Below are 26139 nucleotides of genomic sequence, written 5' to 3' on the forward strand. Positions count from 1 at the left end.
AATATTTGAATTTTGAAGTGCTGGAAAAAGATGTGTGAAGTACTTGAAAGCATCTCACCATCCCAGCCAAACTGGTTCCAGTTAGTGTTACTATATTAAATCCATGGTGAATGTTGCTGGTCTGTGGACAAAAGTATTACTAGTTCATTCACGGCACAATGTTTCTCCTGGTTTCCATGACAGCGCTGTTTGATCTAATAGAGATCTACGGTTAATAACGGAGAAATGTGAATGCATCTCACTAGATCTCGCAGCGATGTTATTACCTCAGTGGCGAATTCAAATGTTTTCTTTACCGGTTTTCTTAGCGCTGTGTAGTAACAGTGTCGCTTGGTCGAGATCGGCTCGCGCTGCACAGATGTTGCTGGTCCGAACTGATAAACGATCCATGAAGCACATAATGAGTAGCGCAGTTTCGTTTTGCTTTCATTACGTTTGCCATTTGATGTTGCGCAACGTTGGCCGCGTCAGCACAAATTTTGCCGGCAGGAAAAATGGTCCAAGCAATCATTCGGTTTGTATGCGTACCGAACCGGAAGCCTCGAACCGAAACGCTTCAATACGAATACATGTACCGTTACACCCCTACTTGTCATACAGGTGCTTCTGTGGCAAATGGCTACAGAACAAGAACATATGCAGTTTTTAATACAATATCTTTAAATATATATATATATATATAAACGTGTGGTTACACACTGTACAAACAAGGTTTAAATTATATACAAAGACATCCTACGACGACAACAACTTTAGACGCATTTGCTGTTGAATTGGCTTACAGTACATCGACTGAAATTACTATTTGCTCAAAAATCATAAAATACACGTACTGGAGGTGACGTTGCATCGCAAACAGTAGACGACGAGCCACACTTGAGGATTAACTTTGAAGCAAGACCTGCCCTCATTCACAAAATAGTCACAAATACTTCACAAATAATTCACAAATACTTATTTACGAAGGAAAGGCACCACTTAAACTTCCAAAATACAGTACATCCACTGTGTTTTCAGTGGCTCTGATGTTGGAAATAAGTGAAAACTACTATCTATGTCATTATTACATCCCATCCCACAACAGAACACTTATGTTTCCAAGAGACATTACCGGCTGTCGTTGAAACAATGGAGGATAGTGTACAGATCACCGAGGGCGGGGTCTATGCCACAACCACACTGTCAATCAAACCCCTTGCTCAATTCTACGTCACAAAGCGCTGAATCTTAGAACAGCTCATTATGAGACAGTGCATATGATTTATGGAGATTGTAAAAAAATCACTTGGTGGATTTTTATCATCCTAGGGTGGTTTTGCTCACACACTGCCAACACACATTTATGTTCAAACACCATGTAAAAGTGAATTTTCCATAATAGGTGCGCTTTAAAGAGTAAAGAGTCAGTCTTTAGCATCGCATGCTTTCGAATTACAGGTTTGAACAGTAGAAAAGAAGCTCTTGACTAAGCTAAAAGAGAGACTAAAGAGAAAGAGAGCGAGTCTGCATGGAAAAGAGGGTTTGTGATCGACAGTGTTCCTACACCAAGTGCTCGTCTGTAATGATGCTAAATATAGCAGATAATGCTGATAAATAGCAGCAATTTACAAGTTCACACATCACACTAAAACTGGGAATTGGGAAAGCGAGAGAGGCTGTGTGAGAGCATGTGAGTAAGAGCTAGAGAAAGAGAGACCCAAAGTGAAATTGTGAAGGAGAATTTGGATGCCATTCAGAAATCCAACCACCTCCTCCGACGCAATGACATGTCTGCAGCCGAAAGAACGCGAAAACCACTCAGGTTCTGCCAGCTGCCCGGTTCAATTAAAGAAAAAAACTTATCCAAGGACAGTCCTACTCCAAAGGCCATGATCCAAGCCTGGATGGAAGGTTTGAAATGAGCTAATTCAAACATGATGTTAACATTCAGCTCCTAGAACTTATAATCTTCCTCGCAGATTTCAGTTGACGTGCAAGACAGCACCTACAGAGCTGTCGACTCAAACCAGGGAGTCTCACAGGCTGACTTTTGCACCTACTTCCTCTCTCTTTCTGATGTTCTGTATCTCTCTGTACAGCAGTAACATGGTGTATACTCTAAGGAATTCTCAAGTTTATATTACTGTATCTTTTGCTTCTCAATGTTTTAGCCACAGAATAAGGAAGTTTCTGCCTTAAAAAAGTTTTTTTTTAATGGTAACGTGGCTTTAAATCTCAAAATTGCAACATTATCTTAATTTTATATTTCACAGTGTGACTTTACATCTCACAATGTTACTTCATGTGCAAATCACAATGCTGTTTTAAATTGTGCAATGTGACTTTAGATCTCACAATTGTGAATTTCTTATAATTGCAATTTTAAATCTTATATTTTTAATTTCACAATGTGACTCAGAATTTACAAGTATCTAACAAATACAACTTCATAAGTCACGATGCCAATTTTGTTTCTCATGTTTCTTCTTATCACACAATTGTGACTCTCAAAATTGCGACTTTATATCTCATAATGTGATTCTTAATTGACTTTGTTTCTCATTAATGTGACATTCTGTCTCATCAAATTTGACTTTAAATCTCACAATGCGACTTCATATTTCACAATAACGACACTTAATTGTGACTTTGTTTTACAATGTCAGTTAAACCTCATAATCTGTATTTAAATCTCACAACTGCAATTTTGTTTCTCATAACTATTGTGTTGCAGTCAAGACCAAGTCATGCGAGTACGAGTTGAGACCAAGACCTGAAAAGCACTCCTTAAATTCATCTAAAAGATCCGCATTTACTTGTCTTAATGTCTTAATAGTTATTCAATAAATACATATAAATAAATACTGTCAATGACAAACAATATTGCCTTATAGCTTACAACTGAGATTATATATATATATATATATATATATATATATATAAATTAAAAAAAAATATTTATTTTTATTTTATTTTTTGTGAATGCAACCTTATTAACTCCATTTCTCATTTTAAACTATCATACAGAAACAAGCTCTATAATATTGCATATGACCTGCTTCAAGATAAATTCTTCATTAATCTAAGAGGAATACTCTGAGTGCTGCAGCCTATTCAAATGAACATGAAAATAGATCGAGCCCACTCCCTATCAGACTTATTGCTGTCACTGATTTTACTGAAAGCTATGATAAATGGTCTGGACTTTGTAGTGCAGACTACAAAGACCGCAACTCAATTTCGCATATTTGTAACTTAATAAGAAATAAGGTATTATGGATCCACTTAATGTGGACGAGGAGATCAAAGGGCCGGGCCGGAACCCACATACGCACATGGAGACATTCATAAAATCTTGAGCAGATGTGCATAGGAACACCCACATACACGCACACTTTCTCTCTCTCTCGATCTCCACACATCCTTGAGACAAACGAGTGATCTGTCTGCCACTTCTTACATAGCTCCAGCTTCACGGCTGACCTCGGACGTTGTTTGGACCTTAATAACCATTAATCACACTCCTGTCCCTAGGGTTGGGTAATGATCTCTGCTGGACCTTGCTGAAGAGCTTGAGTCAAGGACACAATCTTAACCGTTTTTTTATTGCCAGTGGGAAACTCCTTACTTCAGGGCTGAACATACTCTTTAATGCTGATGTACGAGTAGCTATATGACCGCTAAACCTTAATTAAATGTACGGCTTGAAAATGCTCAACTTTCAGATCAGTGTCTCTCCGACCTCAATCACCCTCATTGAGCCATTCAGACTGAATAATTTCAATTAACGTGTAATAAAAAGGTATAGTTGATGTTTGGAAGAACAATAGGATCAAAACAACATTTGACTTTCATTACTGTAACATTAAAGAACATAAAAGAAATGCATACTGGTTTGGGACAACATGTCACATCAGCAAGTCACATCTCAAGCAATGACCCTTCCTAAGCCATGTTTACTCCTGCTTTAGTGATCTGATCACAAATAGCAGAGATGCATTACCATTTAAACCTGGTCTTAACATGCATTTCAAATGTGCTTCCTTTGATGACTTGTGTTTGGATTTTGTCACAGAATGTGGCGCACAAATACAAGTGAATGAGTGAGTGAGACAGAGAGCAAATGGAAAGAATACACACGGTAATGGCGATTTTGATCAATTCTGTGTTTTGGAACAACATAGCAAAAATGAAATTGTTTGTTTTGGTGCGCTTACTCAAATCTCGTCCCAAAGATGGGGTATGTTAGGTCAGTGGGCGACAGGTAGGCTGTTTTGTGCCTTGTCAAACATTTTCAACCCCAGAAGCGTCTACACTACAGTAGCAATCCAGTCACATATGGATTTTCGTAGAGTTTTCGTCCTCCGGAAGTGATTAGACCCCATTTACAACTGTATTTATCTTGTGCACTTATGATTGGATTGATGAAAACACTTTTTAATAACAGATGTAAACAGTGCCATATTGGTTGCCTATGCAAGTGCATATTGATACTGCATCATTTCTCTTCTACATGCTAAAAATTGCCTGTTTTGCCAAATACAGTACTACTGATAGAAAGAAAATATAATTCTGCATTATTTCTATTCTGTGTTGGCTCATAAATATTTGCAATGGTGTTAAAATGCAGTGTCTCAGTTTCCCGTTTGTCATTGCCCAGCTCAAAATGTGTTGAGAGCTTGTTTTGTTGATTATCCAGAAGCTGGTATTTGCTGTCACAGAACAAGCAAACATGACTGTGATGAAGCCTTTAAACATATATTTATCTATTCATTTATTCATTTCATCCAGACATGTTTGCTTATTTGCGTATCATCTGATCAGAAAGCATAACAATTAAAGCATAAAAATTAAGACCTTTGTCTTGGGATTACTTCCAATTTCCATCAGTTTCACTCATTTTAATTTGCTTTCTGTTAATTTCATTTGCTGGCTCATTGCACAAATAACCGCAGAGAGGATGATACTGATGATATTGATTCCAGACAAAGAGACCCATTTGTCACATTATCAAATGTGTCAAGGTGTTTTGAATGGAAATCTGACCCAGTGACAACTGAGGGGAATGATCCATTGAGTTGTCAAGACAGCTAGATGAGATCTCTGTTCATCTCTGCTGGGCTTCACGCTGTCCGAATTCACACCACGTACAACACTGGCATCAAACTGCAATGGTTTTTCAGCTGGGATGGATATACTTCAGACGGGAAGTGTGATGTAAACATGCAAGAGAGAGAGAGAGGGGGGAAACAAACAGAGAACAAAGATGGGGTATGATGCTCCCAGGCTGCCTGGAGTGGCAGGCCTCGGTCCAGACTCCAATAGAGGTACGGTTCCTTTATCTGTTGCGTGGCAGGACAGAATACATGGGTTACAGGTGCACAACTGCACTGATGCAAGAGTACCGCAATGTATCGATACTGTCAACAAATATAGCCATCAGATCTAAGATAATTACCATGTTTCTAGTGTAAAGCATTGTGTTAGCCATCAAATACCATTGAATCCAAGGTAACACGTCTTTACAATATATATTATATATATATATATAAAACACAAAACACTTTGGGAAATACCCTTCCTATGCTATTATAGCATTGTTCAAACCACTTTGCAGGGAAAAAGATTTTTCAGAAGAAAATTGTAAAAAAGTAGTGTGAATATTTACGGAATATAAAAGAATATAGTTCTAAAACTGGTTTCCCTCAAAGATGACTGCAGCTGGAGAATTGAGATGTATGGATTCTGCTATTGCGTCTGTTGTAAAAGAAATCGACAAGCATTCATTTTTAAAGACGAACAGAGAACTGCAATCAAGGCATTTGTCGATCGGAAAGATGTGTTTGCCGTCCGTCCAACAGGATTTAGCAAAAGTTATTTTTATAAGCTGGCTCCGATGGTCGCAACGAAGATGAGACGCAATGAAAACCCTGTGGTCGTTGTGGTTTCTCCTTTGGTCGCACTCATGGAGGACCAAGTAAAAGAAGAAATGCTCATTATTTTACTACTTCATCCAGCGTGCGTGCAGTTGAGTTAAGTGTGAATGTGTAGCTCAACATACGTCACTAACTGCATTGCTCTGATTGGTAGTAGGTCTATCCGTGGGCGTCAGTTTGGTTTGAAATGTGCTGGGGACAGAGACGTACTCGGAAAGCCATTTTCAAAAGTGCTGGGTACAATGATGCATTCATTCTTTTTTCTCTTTCGAGTAGGTCATGTTTTGAAAGACGATGTCCTGTAGCTTCCTGATGTACATAAATAAAAATGAGCACAAAGATGTGATGTCCGACCAAAAATGTGTTGGTAGGCTACTTTGGGTGTAATTATTAGAACTAATATGTTGTTAGTATAGTGAGTATATAGAGTATATACGCCCTTTCTTGTGTATGTGCAGTGATGGTCCAATGGTAGAATTTTTGCCTAGCGTGTCGAGACTCGGGAGGTTCGGGGTTCTAATCCGCACTCGTATAGTTTTATTTTCCCCTCATCAAAACCAATAATGTTTATCAGTGGTTGAATTGATATAATGTTTATCAGTGGTTGTATATGTTTTGATGAGGGAAAAAAAAATATACGAGAGCGGAATTAGAACCACGAGAAACAGAGACACGTTTGTGAGAATTTTTTTTTATTTTTTATTTCACCGGAAGGAATCTTCGCAACGGATTGAAGCACGTTTCAGTGCTAGATCGCCTGTTATTTAACAAAAAAAATGAAACGAATGCTATTAACTGGATGTTTTATTTGTATTGGTACATCTGTGCCGCGAGATGTTTCAAAAGTGGTGGGGACAAAATCGACCCTGGCAAAAAGTGGTGGGGACATGTCCCACCCGTCCCCCCTGTAAATGACGCCTATGGGTCTATCCAATTGAGTGCAGAGTTTTTTTTTTTTTTTTTTCTGGTTCGGTTAAGACACGCCTCATAATCAAAGCCCTATGGAGCAGTATTCAGACTCTCTATCAGACATTCTGACTAGAATATGAGTATGACAAAGTCAGTCTAGTGTTTTTGTCAAGAATCTTGAAAAAAAATGCATTACAGTTTTAACACAAAATTATTAAGCAGTACAACTGTTTGTAATATCGATATTAAATAAGAAAAGTTTCTTGAGCACCAAATCAGAATAAAATGATTTATTCTGATTACATTCACCATCAGGTTCATGTGTCCCTGAACACTGGAGTAATGTGTGCTCAAAATTCAGCTTTGTTATGACAGAAATAAGTTACACTTTAAAATACAGTAAACTAGAAATAGATCACAATATTACTGTTTAACTGTATTTTAATCAAATAAATGCAGCCTTGAATACGACATTTCTTTAAAAACATTTAAAAATCTTACCACAACCAAACCTTGCTAAGGGGAAGTGTTTAGTTGTCGTCCAAGACTCCTTTGCCAAAAGACTTAATTTTCCAATTAACATATTTTGATCGACATAGAACTTTCCTTTTAATTGCCACACATTAATAAATTCAAATAAATAAATATAAATAAATAGATAAAAGATGAGTCTGAAATATTTGCACAAAAAGAAGCTGATAGTATGACATAGTAATTCCGTATGGTGTCCGGTGCCACCATTCTGTCTCTTAAGAACAGGCCACCCTTTTTTTCCCTCCACATATTGTTATTTGTCCCCTATGCCTTGCATCAAGCTTTGAGAGGTTTTAGTGGCAAGCAGTGTATCTTCATGCTAAGCACATCGGCAGGGCTTATACGTCTGTCTATGGCAGTAAGAGAGCAGAGATCAAGAAGTGAGATTTTCTGGCCTGGATATTGACAGTTCTGAGGGGCTCGGTGCACAGAGATGACTGTAACACTGAGGGATTAGGGAATGAGAGGAAGCGAGCACATCCAATAGAGACAGCAACAAGCCCTGTCTCGTTCCATCAGCACGCACACGCATCCTTGCATGTGCGAACACACATCAACCTTTCCCTTGCTCGGTTAACACACACACACACCTCAGGGCTTGCAAATGAATTTGAGTGATAAATAACAGGGCCAGTCAGAAAGAACAACAGAGGATTTCCACAAGGTGCACCATGCCGAGGTAAAGAGCAGCTGATGGAACCGAGAGTGTGTTTTATGTGTGGGTGAACGAGACAAAGGAAAACAGAATAATAGTGTTTACTGGCAGGGTGCCATGGAAGCAATAGGTCGACCCAGAGATTTCCTGATTACCCTTTACAAACCTACTTGGGAACATTGGTGGAAATCTAAAGACGAATGTGGGAAACCTAAAATTACTCAACCATACCATATCATTTTCAGTAAGAACATATGCAGTGTGCATTTAGAGGAAGAAAATAATAAACACAATACAGGAGCATGGCATTGTCGACCGCAGAGTTCTATATTTAGAATTTAAGTGTCTAAATTACAGTAGCTCTAATTAGTCACCTGCCTCTGGCCTTGAAAAAAAAAGAAACAAAAAAACAGGCTTGTTGGGAATCTACGTATGGAATGTAGCAGTTAATTTAAACACAAAGGTGAATGTGGAAGGAATGTAATCTTTGTCTCTCAGCTGCACAGTTTCATCATGAAGACGGACCTGGTGCTCGGAGACAATGGGCTAGACATAGCTCATTAACGGCGACTGACCTTTCCAGCCCTCCTTCATTGGAGTCTATTGGAGGCTGAGGAGCCACTGTGTGTGTGTGTGCGTGCGGAAGGCGACTTCTTCCTTCATTTCTGCATATTCTGTATTGACATTGTAATCCGAAATGTCAATCACGTAACTGAACTCAAATTTCAAATCTTCTCAAGAATATTCATGAGGAGAGAGGCGTATTTGTGGATGTGTGTGTTTTTTTGTTGTTTTTTTAAATAAAGTAATTAAATGTGCAGATTTTCTTCCCAACGCTTGAATAGTGAGTAGAATCACATTTAAAGAAAGGCAGAATACAAAATTTGCTAATTAACATGTCAGCTTGCACAACAATTAACATCAAAAAAACTTTGTACTTTCTTTTTAGTTTCTCATTTCCCAGATTTGTGATATGCAGACACAAATAAAGTGCCAATTGGATAGACCTAAAATGAACAAATACTGTGGATCTTTGGCAACAAACCTGCATTCAACCTTGAAAATAATAATAATAAATAATAAAAAAACATTAAACAATATATTTATATCTATATATGATTAAGATGTGTAAACTCATACATGTACGAGGTGTATTTTATTTCTTTCTTTTTTTTTTACATATGAAGACAACAGGATTACAAACTCAGCATATGTTTTAAACTACTTTTTAAAAATATTTTCAAGGACACTTTTATTTGACACCAATGTGCTACGTTAATGCCACACCTTAACCATATGCATGGCATAAAATAATTCATAAAAGGACCCCTCTAAACCAAGAGGTATTTTTTTTTTAGATGAGGAGATGGAGAATGATCGCAATCCATTAATTATTTACCTCAGCAAATATTGAAAAAGCTAATAGTCCAGAGATAAGCTATTCCTGATCAGACTTCCATTTGGAAAAGCAAACACTGCCATGTCTCTCTGAAACCTGCCCAATATAAGACACCACTCTCTAAGAAAGTGTCATAATGAAATGAATAATCTCTAATCATCTAATGGAAATGGATTTTTTTCTAAATGCAAATCACGTAAGCACATTTACATTTCTGTGTCACAACAGCCTATTTCACGGCATGAAGAACTGTCATAGGCAAATCCTGACAACAAGCATTTTAAGTTAAATACGCAGGGTGAGTTAAAGCTACTTTTTGAATCAGTGCTCCACACTCAAGCAATTCCTTTTTTAATTCATGTTTTTTTCATGCACACCTATGTCCCTCAACAGATGGCAGAACCTGGACCCATCTGCACTCATCTGACAGCAGTCTTAGAAGACGATGAGACAGAACGAAACAGAGGGCTTCCAGCTCCACCCGCGCACACACACACTCTCGCTAATTACTTTCATAATGACTTCAGACTTAATTCACACCAGTTGCCATGGAGCCAGTGGAGTACGGTTATATAAAGAAATGGAAAGGACAATGGAGAGGAAAAGTTGACTGTGCATGAACATTGGGCTTTAAAGTCACAATGTTAATAAGAGTTAAGTTGTCTAAATTACATATTTTGGATAATTGTATTACTTATAATAATCTTCATTTCAAATATCCACTTACAACTAAGGTCTGCAGAAGAGCATCTCTGAAAGCACAACACGTCGAAACCTTAAAATAGCTACAGCAGCAGATCATCACACCAGGTGCCACTTCCGTCATCTAATGGTGCATTCGCACCAGACGTGAATAGTGCGTCTGGCGTGAGTGATTTCAATGTTAAAGGGCACCTATTATAGAAAATTCACTTTTACCTAGGTGTTTGAACATAAATGTGTGTTGGTAGTGTGTGACCAAAACCACCCTAGAATGATAAAAATCCACCCAGTGTGTGTGTGTGTCTGTGTGTGTGTGTATACTCGCCAGCCACGTTCTGATGTGTATCAAAAGATTGTTGAGCATCACAAAATAGAAAGTGGATGTAAGAAAAATAACTAAAGAATTGAAACTAAAGATTTTAAGATTCTGCAAGGAAGAGGATGTGTGTCTATATTTTCTTAATGGACGGTGAGGATGAAAGTTTGAGTGGCCAAAGACTCTTCAAGGATCCCAGATGGAGAATTGCAGAGATTAGTTGAGTCTTGGGGGTCAGAAAGCCTAAAAAAAAATATCAAGCAACCCCTGCATCCTCACATGTTGTTTGAGAGGGTTTCAAGAAAAATCCTCCTCGCTCCTCCAAAAACAAACTCCAGCATATTCAGTGGTCAGACACGACTGGATCTTCAAATGGCACAGGGTTCTGTGGTCAGATGAGACTAAAAAAAGAGCTTTTTGGCAGTAAGCACACTAGATGGGTTTGGTGGACATGAGGATAAAAAAGTACCCCATGTGTACAATTTAATATACCATTGGATCTTTAATGTTGGGGGCCTATTTTTCTGCTGGAGGTCCTGGACTTCTTATTTAGATACATGGCATTGTGGATTCTATCAAATATCAACGGAAAATATAACGGCTTCTGATAGAAAGCTGATAGAAATAATGGGCCATGGTTGGATCTTCCATCAGGACAACGATCCAAAACAAACATAAAAATCAACACAAAAATGTGTTGGGGAGCACAAAATGAAGCTTCTGCCATGCATGACCGTCCCAGACCCTGACCTGAACCATCTAAAAAATGAGTGGTCTGAACTGAAGAGAAGAAGCACCAAAATGGATCTGGGAATCTGATGGATCTGGAGAGATTCTGTATGGAGGAATGGTCTCTGATCTCTTGTCAGGTGTTCTCCAAACTCATCAGGCATTATAGCAGAAAACTCAGAGCAGTTATCTTGGCAAAAGGAGATTGCAAAAAGGTATTTAATAAAAGGGTATGAATAATTGTGGCCAACATGTTTTGGAGAAAAACATTTATTTTATAATTAGATTTCCCCCCCACTTTCAATTCTTTTCCTTAAACGAAAGGTTAGGATGCCAATTTTTTGAATGAAAGATTAAAAGGATAAACAATGCGGATTTATTTTTGTACTGCCATTTTTATCATATTTACCAGGGGTATAATTAATTCTGGGCATGACTGTATATATACAGTATATATACCTTAATACTACAGGATTCTTAAAGCAAATATCATTAATGGAAATCTCCAAAACATGAAGTACAAAGACACTGAATTACAAAATAAAAAGTAAAAAAAATATATGTGAATTATACTGAGGTCAGTTTTTGCTGCCTGCAATTGCAAGAATATCCACAGGAGACGTGCTATCTGTCTGACATTGTTTCCCGCTCTTATTTGAACTCTCTGTCTGCCCTTTTGAAGTGACTTTGGGCTTCAAATACAAGCAAATGTTCTTTTTGAGTTGCATGATACATTATAAAATGCTCTCATGGGAATGTCAGGAGTTTTTTTCCTACTCGTTCAATGGAAGTTGACCGCTGCACTTTGTACCAACCCACCTACGCAACCACCTACGCACACACACATAGAGAAAAACAGGCATAAAAGTCTGAATACTAGACCGGATGTGTGCCTGCCAGCGGCACAGTGAGAAGGTCTGTCTGTTGCTTTGGATACAGAGTGAGTTTAAAACCCTCCTCCAGCAGCCCCATCATTGTCTCTCATGACTCTCTCAGAGACACGGAGAGTCCTTCATCACAAGTCCTTCAGCTAAAGACATGTCTCACCTTTTTCACACAGCTCTGTCATGGATGGAATATAATGGATCACAGCCTAATCCAGCATATCAAATGCAAAGCAAGTACTAGCAGTGCTACAGAAGTCTGGAGTGAAGAAGCAGGCTGTACTGTGAACTGAAGAAAAAGCCAAAGGTCGGCTTTATTACAGTTAAATGCTCCTTTGTCAGGTACATCATGTTCCCTTAAGATCTAAATAACCAGCCCGTTCTCATCCTTTAGCATCACATAGAACGCTATATGACAAAACGGCGCTATACTACGCACATGGCACCCTTTATCGTTAATTTTCACGCGAACGCAAGGCGTCATAAATCCTTTAGCGTTATATCAGACTACCCTACCCTACCCCACACCTAAATAACCATCACAGCACGTGTTACATTAACGATAACGGGTGCCATGTGCGTAGTATAGCGCCGTTTTGTCATATAGCGTTCTATATGACGCTAAAGGATGAGAATGCGTTGAAATAACTGTCTAAAGAAAGTGATGTTCTGCATTTGGATAGATTTATGAGAAATGCAAATCTAAATCACAAGTATTAAATATTAAATAACTCATTTATAAATATTTTTTCAAGTTGGTTAATTTAGTGATTCAATGAAACAATAATAAAGACAGTGCCTTGTTTTATTCCTGAATGAATCAGTTTAACGAATGACTCAAGTGATTTATTCGTAAAGACAGTCACTTGATTCCATCTAATGACATGACAATAATAACCTCTAACTTTTGAACACTGCTCGACCAAAATTATTCAAGGATTAGAACTAATTGTTGTATAAATACCACAACAACAACAATTATTAATTCTGAATAATAATACGAATTTTGTTCCGGCTTTATATTAAGTGGCTTTAAGTACTATGTACTTACATTGGAAAATAAGTACAATGTACTTGTGCTCATGTTGTATTGTAAAACACTTTTTGCTGCTATTGAGGTGTGATCTGGGTAAGGTTAGGGACAGGTGTGGTGATATGGGTAGGTTTAAGGGTAGGTTAAATTGTAAGGGATGGGTCAGCTGTGTAATTACAGATGTAATTACATAAATTAGTTACAGCTGTAATTACATGCTGGTATTTTAAAAATATAAGTACAATGTAAAAACATGTGAGTACACAATAAGTCCATTGTATCAAATTATTTGTTTCAATGAAAGTACATAGTACTTAAAGCCACTTAATATAAAGTGGGACCAGAATTTTAAAAAGGCAACGATATAATTTTAGGTGCTCTTTTATCCCCAGAGGTTGATTTTATATGGAATAATCAAACAGGCAGGCTAAAATATGTATCAAAGCTGTAAAAGACGACTAAAATGAACACAGCTTTTCACCATCACCAACACGCATACGCCCTTGCCAACATCAGTAAAGCAAGCAGATGCTGTGATTCTATTAGCAGTTGCAACATCAGAAGACGTCCTACTGCTCTAAGCATGGCTAATTTTTAATGTGCCATGCCACCTTATTCCCCCCTCTCAGCTTCCCATATGAATTTCAGAGGCCCTTTATTGGAGCCCGGAGTTAGTAAACATCTAAGCCCATTCATTTTTGAGTTACTCTTGGTACCTTCACGGTCAAAAGATCAAGAAGCCTTGAAATGCAACTCTTTTTTTTATATTATTATTATTTTTTTTTTTTAGGAAAATCAACATAATATATTTTTGTTCAATAATATTTTTTGGTTATTATTCAGAATTTTGAGGGGATTTTATAATACTAGCCAATATTTTTTTACCATTTTTATGAGCTATCATTTACAAATACATTTAATTTGTGACCCATGCTGGCACGAGTCGGAATGGCCATGTTACTAATTACAAGTTGCAGACAAAACCAGTGCAACATTTTTTACATTTTCTGAGAAGAGTAATTAGTAATAATTCGTTAAATTTATATAGTGCTTTCTGGGTACTAAAATCGCTTTTCATATGGAAAGGTGAATCTCCTCAACCACCACCAATGTGCACCATCCGCCTGGATGATGTGACAGCAGCCCACCACACAGCAGCTTTACTGGTGCAGCGGCGACAAAGTGATGAAGCCAATGATGATTAGGAGGCCATTGTGGACAGAGGGCAATGGGGAAATTTGGCCAGGATGCCAGGGTTAAACCCCTACTTTTTTACCGAAGGACATCCTGGGATTTTTAATGACCACAGAGAGTCAGGACCTCAGTTTTAAAATGGGTGATGCAATCTGGGAAAACCCACCAAGATACATTCAGAGATGATAAACAAGATGTTCTAATAATAATGTATTGAATCTATACTATACTTTAATTTATCTGAATCTAACAATCTATTTTTAGACTCTACTGAAAATGTACATGCGTGCCATCTGACAGGTTTTCCCAGATCTCATCATATATATATATATATATATATATATATATATATATATATATATATATATAAACATTTGGCTATCTGTTGGGGGAAAACATCTGATGTGTAAGATTATGTTAGATCTGTTCATTACAGTAGGTCTTAATAGGCTGTCTGTCTCTTTAATGTTAATTAAACAATTAAGGAATCATGGAAAAAAGTTGTTATATACTGTTATATATTTTTCCTATAGATTGATTGATTGATTTATTTATTTATTTTTGCATCATGGCTGATTTGTAGTTTGTACCACCAACATTCTCAGAGTTTTACCATTCATTTCCCATTCATTTCCAATGTCTTAATTTTAGACTTTGAAGGTACCAAGAGTTACATTTTATTGTTTGACTCTTTACATATCCAAATCATGTCCATGATTTTTGGTGTGTTCAGATAGCTAATGCAACAAGTCATCAATTGTCATCCCAAGCAAATAAATAAATAAATAAATAAATAAATAAATATTTTGGTCAATTCTGACCAATGAGGCCCATGATGGCCTGTGGGACAGACCCACTCCTCTGCCCTGGGCTGATAGCCGCACACAAAGGAAGTGAAACGTATATCAGCCAACGGCCAAATACCGACAGTCTGTGTAGAACCCAGGGGACAAGACCCTATGAACAACTCACAGGTTTTCTCTGAGTGAATGACAGCGATCTGAGCTGGCTGACAGATTCATGCTGATAGGAAGAACTGTAGCTCATTATTTCCCCCACTGAGATCCAGCAACTCCTTTATTATTATTATCTTTTCTGGATATAGACTCGTCAACCACTGCCTTGGCAGAGAGCAACTGTCAAAGTTTCAAAGCTTCAAATGCTGTTATTATGAACATCAAGGCAGAAGATGCTGATGAGATACAGTATTCCTTTTGAAGACTGACTGTACATGGATGTATCAATATATTTGCAAAGTGCTATATCCCAGATGATTTTCAAACACATTTAGTGTACAGTCTTGCTTAATAGTGCATCACAGTTAACTGTGCAATTATCACCACATTGGAGATGATCAGCAGCATTAAGTCTAAAGTCTTTGGAGAGAGCAGCGAGCCTCTCATCAAGTTTTCTTCTCATCTGTGGCTTTTGAGGAGCTGGAATTTAGTAAATGTCTGCCAGTGAAACTCTCACATGCAAAGGAAGTCCTCAGACACACATTAAACTCTCCTACTTCCCTTGGAATTGTTATCCAGACTTGTTGAACACACTTGTTTATGATTGGATGAAATTACTGATCATTCTGGTCATTTACAAGGTATTTTTTTATCAGTTATGAGCCCTCATGATGCACTCTGTTCAGCGTGGAATGAATCCAGGAAAACACAAATGTGCTCATTACACTGTCGGGATTTATGAGTGGATAATTACAGACAAAGAGTAGGGAGTCTTACTTAACTTCTGCACTCTTAATCTTAATCATGCACTGTTGCACCACCTTTTGGGTTTCAATGAACTAGTGCTGATTTCGTAAAAAAAAAAATAATAATAATAATATTTGTCAATTAGCTTTTTCCCATGACCAAGACAAGACAACAGCAAGGCCATTGAACGATAACTGTGACTATTAACATTTCTTTTTTAAATAAAAAGATTTACCAAATTCTCTATTTTTGTTGGGAAAAAAAAAATGAGGAGACAAAATATTACAACTGTTCAAGCCTCGACTAAGAGCTTTTATGCTTGTGGTTGCCAGATGGCATAAATCCCCCAATCAACGATTTTCTGTTAAGAGGATACATTTTCTGCCTCATGCTTTATTTAATATTTGCAGCATGTCAACCATGCGCACATGCTCTCTCTCTACACTGCGGAAGCAGATGATCTGAAAATACGACAAACAAGCAAACTGGAGTTCAGCAATCTCCATGAGATATTCTGCTCAAATGAAAGTGTCATTCATTCACTTGGCTTTGTTGTGATCAAATCTCTCATCAAACCTTCTCAGTGATGAACTGTAAGAAATCCAAATATGGATCTAAACTATGCTTCTGATTGCATCTGCAGAATAAATTCACTAAAGAAACTTCAGTGTGAGACAAAACAATTTATATATATATATATAAACGGTTTAATTTAATTAGAAAAAAGAAGAGATATTGCTTAATAGTTATCTTTTCTCTATGTGATGTGTAATTAAGAAAATAGTAACATTAACATAATTTCAGTAATAGTTTCATAATTAAGAATAAATACATTATAAAATACACTCATAAAACAATGAATTTAGGACCCTATACTTTATATATATATATATATATATATATATATATATATATATATATATATATATTTTTTTTTTTTTTCTGAAGCAAAATGGAGATTTTAAAATTAATTGGCTATTTCCCATACTTTCAAATTTCTAAAAGTTATAATAACTGCTACACCCCTGTTTTCCACATAATTTGCATGTAAGACCATCCATCAACCTGTCAAGCTAAAGTTAAAAGGTCATTTGAATTTGCTGTATGACAGGGAGACTGTGATAGACCACATAGGGTTGAACTGCTGCCAAGAGCAACGAAAAAAGGGGGCTGATAAATGAATGTTGTGTGCAACACGGCTGGATTGAAGAGCATGTGAGACCCGATTACCCACTCCAAAGATTTCAAGACAATTCTCTTCTAGTACAGCAAATAATAAACTGACTTCCTGCATATTGGGCAGAGTTCCAATCAAAAATGGCCCTCTGAGCAGTCAGATGTGCCTGAAGACAGATTGGAAGAAATGAAGGAAGGAAGATAGAAAGAAAAAAAAGAGGAAAACAAAAGAGAGACAAATTGAGAGCAGCTGGCTGCTTTAACTTAAAACCCTATTGGCTGTTAAAACACAGCATGTAATAGTTAGTGCAGCGAATAGGGCAGCTATATGTTTGAATTAGGCTGTTAGAGCACAGAGCATTTAATGCAGCAAATGTGGCTGTTAAGGCAGAGGAAAAGCACTGAGAGAGATTGATTATTTCTGCAGAAAGTCCAGCAGTGATTCCCCCCACTGAGACACTCTCGGTTCACACTCCAGCATGACTGATCTCAATCCAGGTGAGGTTTTGTTTGATTTGTTTTGACCAAAAAAAAAAAAAAAGGTAGCAGACTCGAAGGGAATATTGCCATGTTTTTGCCTCGTAACTCCGCTGAGTGCTTTTGTGTGGCAGTCTGCCGTCTGTACTCTCTTATGATGGATGCCCTATCTGATCAGAACCATCTTTCTATAGGACGAGGAAATAAAATGTCTGAATTCGTCAGATGGAGTGCACAGTGAGCCATTCCAGCCCCCTAACTGAAAATTTAGCCCCTGACAGGTTTACTGACAAACCCCTGCAATTCATAGGCAGTGTCCAGGACGGGCGGGACGCTCAATAAAAAAGCACACTCATACACACAGACAGATGTAAATCTCATCGGCCTCTGTAATGGCTTCTCAACATTGATGTCAGCTGCTGATGTACGGGCTTGCAAGCTCAGCTAGATGCCCGCAGTTACTGCCTTTGTGCTGCACTCCCGAATATAAGCAAACTACCCATGATAATCTATGAATAGAAATTGAGATTGCAAATTTTACAAACTTAAAAGGGACATATCATGCTAAATCCACTTTTTTTTTTTAGCCCTTAAATGCATTTTGTTGCATATTTATAAGTACAGAAAAGTTCTGAAAAGTCCGATTCTGCTTTGGTCATATTTTTCAACCTGTTCTGATTTTTCTGTTATCTATGACACATTTTGAACAATTACGTCACAGTACACTCTAAAAAATGCTGGGTTGTTTTAACCCAACTTTGGGTCAAATATGGACTAACCCAGCCGTTGGGTTAAATTTTTACATTACATTTTTAACCCAACATTTCGGGTTTGTCCATATTTGACCCAAAATTGGGTTAAAACAACCCAGCATTTTTTAGAGTGTATTTGCAGCGGAACTGACAAATGAGGACATTGACTACCAGTCCAACACTTCGAGTAATCCGCCATTTTTATTTCTCGCTCCGATTTTGTAGTCCAAGCTCAATGATGCAGAAGTTACGAGAGGGCAAGTCAAAATGTTCGGCTGTTGGATGTAGTGACCTGAAGCACTTCAAAGATTCCAACTTCAACAACCTCCGCCAGTATAAAAAAGGGTTCGCCGATCGACTTCGTCTGAATGAGGGGTAAATTCCTTCCATCTTTGGAGACGACAAACAGAGCATTTCGATAAGCTGTAAATATCGTTAATAAAAATAAAGTAGTTTACTTTTTTAAAACACATGGCGGTCATGGTTTAGCAGTACCTCTGTCTTTCTTTGTTTTTGTTTTGAAGTAATATTAGACGTCTGCAGTATTATTGTTCTTGAGTTTCATCAATGGTCATTTAGCTGCTGTGTTTTCTGATGCTTTTCTAAACCAGCCTTTCTCAAAGTGGGTGCCGCGGCACACTGGGGTGCCCCCTAGCTGTGTCAGGGGTGCCGCCAAAAAATTAAGTAGGCTAAAAAAAATGTGGAAAAAAAAAAAACCCAGAAAAAAAAAACAGCTGACATTTCATATATAAATATATTTGAATTTACATTCTTCTTTTTAAACATATGAACATATTAATAAAATTGTAAATTCATTTTAGATAAACATATAAAATTAATCATAAAAAAATCCGTCTCACAAGACCGAAGCAAGACACACACAACTTGACGCAAGTGACGCAATCCATAGCAACGCGTTATAGCAACACCTCAGACTGACAGAAACGTAAAAATAAACGTGAATTTAGGCCACTTTAGTTACAGCATTATGGATCGTTTTTTGAAAAGAAAATCCCCACAAGAGCCGGGGATTTTTATTTTATCTGCATCCTGCACTTCATTTGAGTTCTCCTGGTCTGGATTTGTTATTGGGTTCTTGTATTGGGCGGTCCACCTCTTACGGTTTTATGGCATTTGTGTCTCTGATTAATTATTTTGTGAATTATTTTGCAAACCTGTGTTTTTAAAGGTGCTATAAAGTTTTTATTATTATTGTTATTTACAGTTCATATTATGCTCTGTTCATTACTGTTCTGTCTAACTAAACAAGACATTTGCATTTAAATTTGGGTTATGCAGTGTTTTTAAATTATATTTTACACTGGGGTGCCTTGAGATTTTATGCACTTTTGAAAGGTGCCCTGACTGAAAAAAGTTTGAGAAAGGCTGTTCTAAATGTATCATATTATCAATACAGATTTTTAGTGGTAAGATTAGACCGTAGTCATTTATCTTGTTAGAGTGCTTGTTTTAACAAGATAAATGATCAACTTTCACTTATAACGCAATACAGTAACATACCATTGCACTACATCCATATGGAGACGGTGTTCGGCAGGTTCGTCGTCTTCTTTTTCAACTCGCTCGCTCTGGATCGCATGTGAGGCTTGAAGGACACGTCTTCTGTTGTTCCGTTGTTTTCCGGTGTAACATTTTGTTAAAGTGTGAATAAAAATGTTCTTTGACTCTATATAATTGTGTATCTAAAAAAATGGCCTAATAACGTGGAGTTGAACCGAGTGTGAACTCAGCAACCTGGAGAAGGGGCGGAGTATCTACTTTTTATTTAAAGAGGCCGCTCCAAAACGAGTTGCCCACAGACGCACATCAGAAAAGGGGTAGAAAAGGGGTCTGTGGAGCTATAATAATGATGAATCCAGACCCAAACATTGCCGTTTCGTTTTATATAGACCACAAATATATGATTTATATGTAAAAAAATGAATGATTTAAAAGCATGATATATACCCTTTAAGGTAATGATACAAAGGGAAACTTTTTTTCAGCAATGTTGCCGGGCATACAAAATTTATGGGAGAAATTTATTGGATTTGAATGAACAATGCAACACAATTTAATAAGGCTTGTGCCAGTCAATTCGTTTAAAATGATGCCCCAAAAAAGCATGTCTTAAACCTTACCAGACACTAAGCAGCTGGCACTGCTCTTGGTAGATTGCATTGCTCTTTATGGAAATGATACATCTGCATCTGTGTTCTTTAATGTGCATATTATCAGTAAATCACTCGGAGAACTTTACACTCCCATTGGCACTTTTTGGCGGATTTTGCTCTAACGTTAATTTGCCGTTTTTGGTAAATCTGGCCCTTAAAGGGATATTTCACCCCAAAATGAAAATGTGGTCATTATTTACTCACTGTCATGTCATTCCAACTCTGTATCACTTTCTTTATTCTGTAGAACACAAAAGACGATATTTGGAAGAAAATTGCCAATACATTAAAAACCATTTAAAAAAATAAAATAAAATAAAAATAAAAAAATCAACGCTGGCATAAAGTTAGTTTTTGGATAACAAAGTTCCTGTAAATACACTGAACTAAAGCATGTGTTTATTATTGCTTAAAGATTCTGTTTAAGACTATATATATTATTCCACAGATAATATATATTAACAGTGTCATTAACGGTGTTAACGCAAACCCATTTTAACGTGATACATTTTTTTTTTCCGCAAGATTAATTTGGTCAGTGTTTTTACAGAGCACACCGAGGTCAAAATGGGCACAATTACCAGCGCAGCCAATAGAATCTTTTTTGCATCCAAAAATGAAAACTGGCGTAGCGCCGCACATTCCTGTCTGAAATTACCGGATCTAGCTAGACCGGAAACACACTTTTTAGGAGCCAGCCAAATAGTAGGTTAAAGGTGCCTGTCAAAAAATCAATTCATACTCCACATTCCATACCAGATAGGGGCAGTATTCCTCGAGAAAGTGAGTTGGTAACAAACGAGAAATGGCAAAGTCTCTATGCTCCGCCCCTACCTTCACAACGACCCTAGAGCCATAGTCGAAGCCGAGCCAACTCCTAATAAAGGACATTTTGTCTCCAGGGGAACGTTGGTTGATGTCAAGTGATTTTAAATATGACATCTTCAAGTGAACCCCCCTTCACCTTTACCAGTGAATATGTTCATGCCGGTATTAATTTTGTTCATATTACATTTTTATTGTTAGTTTGAATTACATTAATTCAACAGACAACATTCACTGTTGTTGAGCGCCATCCACAGCTGCCAACTCTCACAGATTCACTGTTAGACACGCAATTGACACTTTTCACATGCTCTCACGCCACACATCAATTTTGTCACACACAGAATAATCACAAAGCAAAGAGGACACGGAGATCGACAGATTAGACAGAGCAGGTTAGTTATGATATAAAACAATCTCAGCTCTCAGATTCTGTCAATTTCATTATGCAAGTCAAACAATAAATACCATTTTGGCACTTGTAAATGTTACACGACAGATCCCTAGAGCGTGTGAACCGATCATCTCTACTAGCTAATAGTAAAAAAACAAAAAAAAAACAAACACTAACACTGTTGAAAGATACAGTATGCTGCAACTTACCAAAATGTATTACTCATACATAAAATTGACCCATCACTTTTTTGAACTCTTCCCTGAACTGAAATTTAGTAGTGGACTGTACTTTCCACACGACTGACATCAGGTTCAAGTATGCCCACAAGCCGTGTGAGTTATTCGTGTGTTGCAATTTGGCTGGTGGTTATGTTGCCCGCATACCGCCTCCCTCTTTTGATGCGTGTAGCTCATTTTTTGGATATGTTTACCTCAATTCTTACACATGGCACCTTTAACGTTTTGAGTGCACGACTAGCGCAAGACGCCAAAATGGATGCCAATAAGATAAGATTCTGAATTGAAAGTTTACTTCTGATTACTTTAGAATCTGAATTGAAAAAAAAGTTGCTGAATGATATATATGAGTATTTATTTATTTATTGTAATTGTGAACTGAGCTATCATTGCAGCACGTCCAGTCTGAAACACCAATTGATGGCCAAGCACACACACACACACACACACACACAACTAATGCGAATTTTCCGTCAATATCAGGATCTCATCAATATATATTTCACCCTTTCATTGATGGACAGTGTTATGTGAGAGAGATTATTTGCTCCAAATGAGAATTTTTTAGTATGAAATTGAACACACAGTATAATGTAAATGTTGTTTTCAATATAAAAACAAACATTTTTCAATCATTTCATTTTTTCAATCACTAATGTGATGAATCACGATTAAATATATATATTCCACAGGTTTTAATTTGCATTCTAGTGAACAAGCCAACTCTAAAATGCAAATGTTCTCGTTTACATATTTCATAATTATGTACATTAAATCACATCTTTTGGTCTCCTATTAACCTTTGACTTGCTCTGTTTTGGGCCTCGATATGCATACCAAAAATACTGCAGCACCAGATTAACCTCACACTGAGATTCATTTACTATGCGCAGTTCTAAAGAACATTCATTGAACTCTGTATGGCAGAAAATACATCCTCTCTCTTTCTCCTCCTCCTTTTTTTCACTCTATTGCACATCATGCAGACAAATGTCCATGGCTTTGCTGATTCATACAGATATATATCCCATAAAACAAGTTTACTGATGTTTTGCAGCAGGATGGTTCCCTTCAGTAAACTAAAAAAAATCCAGAACGCACTTGAGAAATAATATTACCTTGCAATCTACACAGCAAAACAGTTTAATATTTGACCAACTGTCAACTTCAGTGAATTCATAACAAACAGTGAAGCATCTAGGTAACATCTAGATTTCTATAAATAATAACAAGAAATGTTGAGTGATTCTCAGACTCAGTCTTCATAACTCCTCAGGCCAAGGTTGTGACCTGCTCGCGGTGTTCCGGGCGAAGGAAGACCTTTCAGATACCTCTGGGTTAGCTGAAGGACTGGAGCATGTAAGAAATTCTCTTTGTCCAGCGCACAGCGGGCGCATAAGTAATGGATCATTCCAGTTCTCACCTCCTGCTTTACAGAGATATCCACGGTGGATATACTGCAGCATTATACAGGAAGCCTCATTAATATTCATCAACTTTATAGAGTCCAACAAGACATGTCACTTTAACTCTACGTCACACACCATCCCAGAACCTCAGGATTACTGCATACTCAAATGTTTCCAAGGAAACAAGAATTGCAATAGAATTCTGATTGGGTGCTAGTGCTGACAGCACTTTCACATTAAGTGCCTGTTGTCTCTCTCTATTACTCTAACGGCATTTTTGGGTGGGAACAGTATCTTCAGATAACCGTTAGACCGCACAGTTCCTGCATTATTATCTGAACTGTATGCGAGCCGTTAAGACCCGCAGAGCTGTGATAAATCCTGTGAGTAAAAGTGAAGACCTTTGGTAGGTCAGGAGAGCGACAGGCCTCCTCCAAGTTGGCAAAGTCAGACTCCCTGTCAGAAGAGATAAGGATTTGGCCCTTTAGCAGTGGCAGGAGATTCCAGGTGATATCACTACTATATTATCTCAACGAGAAAATCCTCCCTGAAGTCAGACCAGGGCAAAATCAATAGACTATTGGTGTGGGGAGAAGATAGCTAAACTCCATCTTGCGATTATTTCAGTGGAAAAAGGGATTAGATTATAATTACTATACGGGGTTGGATTCTAGGAATATAGGTAAAAGATAGGTAAATAATAATATTTTTTTACAAGCATTCCTTTACTTAAAAAGAGTTATTAATGTGCCCCATTGCTTCAAGCCATTAAATCAGTAATGCAAACATGTATGCTGATTACTTAACTTGATGCATTGATTGGTTAATGTCCTTAACATATTTAATCATTTATTTATTGAACATCTATATTGCGCTGCATTACGGCACTTGAACCACTTCACTCTTTACCATAGGTAATGATGATGGTTTCGCCGTAAATCGCTGCGTTTGGCCGTCTGCCAGAAGCTAGTTATTTTAGTTGATAAAGTTTATGGATCTTTTTCTTACACAAACACAGACTTTTATTATCCGTGGAGCACTTTTATCATGGATTGATGCGGTTTTATGGACTTCCAAAGATATACACCCATTCACTCCCATTATAAAGCTAGGAAGAGCCAGGTCATTTTTTTTTTCATAAAACTCAGATTTTATTCGTCTAAAAGAAGAAAGTCATATACACCTGCTTCAGGGTGAGTAAATCATTTCATTTTTAGGTGAAAAATCCCTTTAAATGTTAAATCTTAAGAATGTAACATCATTATCTTTCCAACTGCCCTTTTTAGGAGATGATACAATTTGTATAATAACTTATTACCCTTGTCCTAACCTAGGCTTTAAATCTTAAAGTTACAATATGCTATTTTTTTCACAGCTAGAGATCACTAACCTCTTACAATAACAAAGGTGTAGATTGATGACGCAGTGAATAAGCGGAATCATGGAATTTGTCATGCTGATGGATCTAATAATGTTTATGGATGAGAGAAAACATTCATGTTTTTTTTTAACATGACTCTGGTATGAAGCAGGTCGTGATTGCTAATGAGAAAACAGATATCAGCGCCACACGCGAGTCCTGCGGATATAAATAAATAATGACATTTCATTCTACTGAACTACCTGCAAGTGCTGAATTAATACTCAAATTGGTCAGTTTACAAATTAAAATTGTGAGGTAACACACCACTGTTAATAAACTGCATTTGAGTGTGTTGAAAGTTATAATATTATTCTATGTGTTAGTTTTTTGGCTGTATGAGACTAGCAGTAAGCTAGATCAACATTATAATTTTATATTGATTATATTCTAACATTTCATCATGTTGAGATATATAACATTGATTAGTTTTGTATATTTGCTCACCTGTCTAATAAAGTACATGCAAGAGTGGCATCTCTGTCAAGTTGTAAAGCTCTGTCAAGTCGAAGTTTGTGGATGCGGAGATCTCGGCATCTCAAAAACTGTACGCTGATATTGATTCACGTTTTATTTCTGTTCCAAAGTTTGCTTGTCATGGTCCATAATGTTTGAACGAAACAACAACAGCAGCAGTTACGCAGTTGTCCACGTCTCTCACAATGGTTACAAAGGCAGTACAAGTGGAAACCAGGGAAAACACAGATATTACGTCATTGACAGGCAATACGTGACAAGGGACGGACAATATAAAATTGTGAATTTCTCTGAATTAACAAATCAAAATCCAGCCAAACATCCATTCTCCAAACAGCTTGTCCACTGTATCAACCATTTTAATATGTATTTGTCAAAATGAGTTCAGTTTCCAACGTCAAAGTAAGTATCACTTTTTTTATTGTGCATTATTTTAAGCTCTAGTTGTCAAATTGTGGCCCAGTACTGATGAAAGAGACTCCTGCTCCCTTTAAGTGACTCAGTCACACTTCTCTGAAATTGTCCAGAGTGTAATGATTAACAGACCATTTTCATTTCTTCTGCTATAGAAATGTGGAAAGAAGTCACCATGAAAGCTTTTTTCTCAGAAGACTTGCCATCTGCACTTATCATGTGTAATAATGTCTGCAGATTTTCTTTTGAGGAGGGTATTTCTGTCTGTCTTTTCCAGTGTACTAACCAACAAAATCTCAGCATGATTCTCTTTTCAAATTCACAAACGCTTCCCTTCAAGCACTGTGGAGGTGTCGGTTTAACCTTTAGGGGGAAAAAGATAGGGGGAAAAAAATCTTCTCAAAGTAGA

The 26139-nt window shown here is 37.3% G+C and overlaps 1 protein-coding gene and 1 long non-coding RNA gene across 3 annotated transcripts in view; one reads left to right on the forward strand and one right to left on the reverse strand.

Annotated features, from left to right (window-relative positions):
* Positions 1-26139, reverse strand: part of galntl6 (polypeptide N-acetylgalactosaminyltransferase like 6) — a 251525-nt gene that overhangs the window by 114662 nt on the left and 110724 nt on the right. The window lies entirely within an intron of this gene.
* LOC148978510 (uncharacterized) lies at positions 9489-11410 on the forward strand. The gene is made up of 2 exons (XR_016168835.1): positions 9489-9710; positions 9806-11410. It is a non-coding gene; the product is annotated as an uncharacterized LOC148978510 (long non-coding RNA).

Source organism: Pimephales promelas, chromosome 6 (assembly GCF_988280905.1).
Source record: "Pimephales promelas chromosome 6, fPimPro1.hap1.1, whole genome shotgun sequence".
Lineage (NCBI taxonomy): Eukaryota > Metazoa > Chordata > Actinopteri > Cypriniformes > Leuciscidae > Pimephales > Pimephales promelas.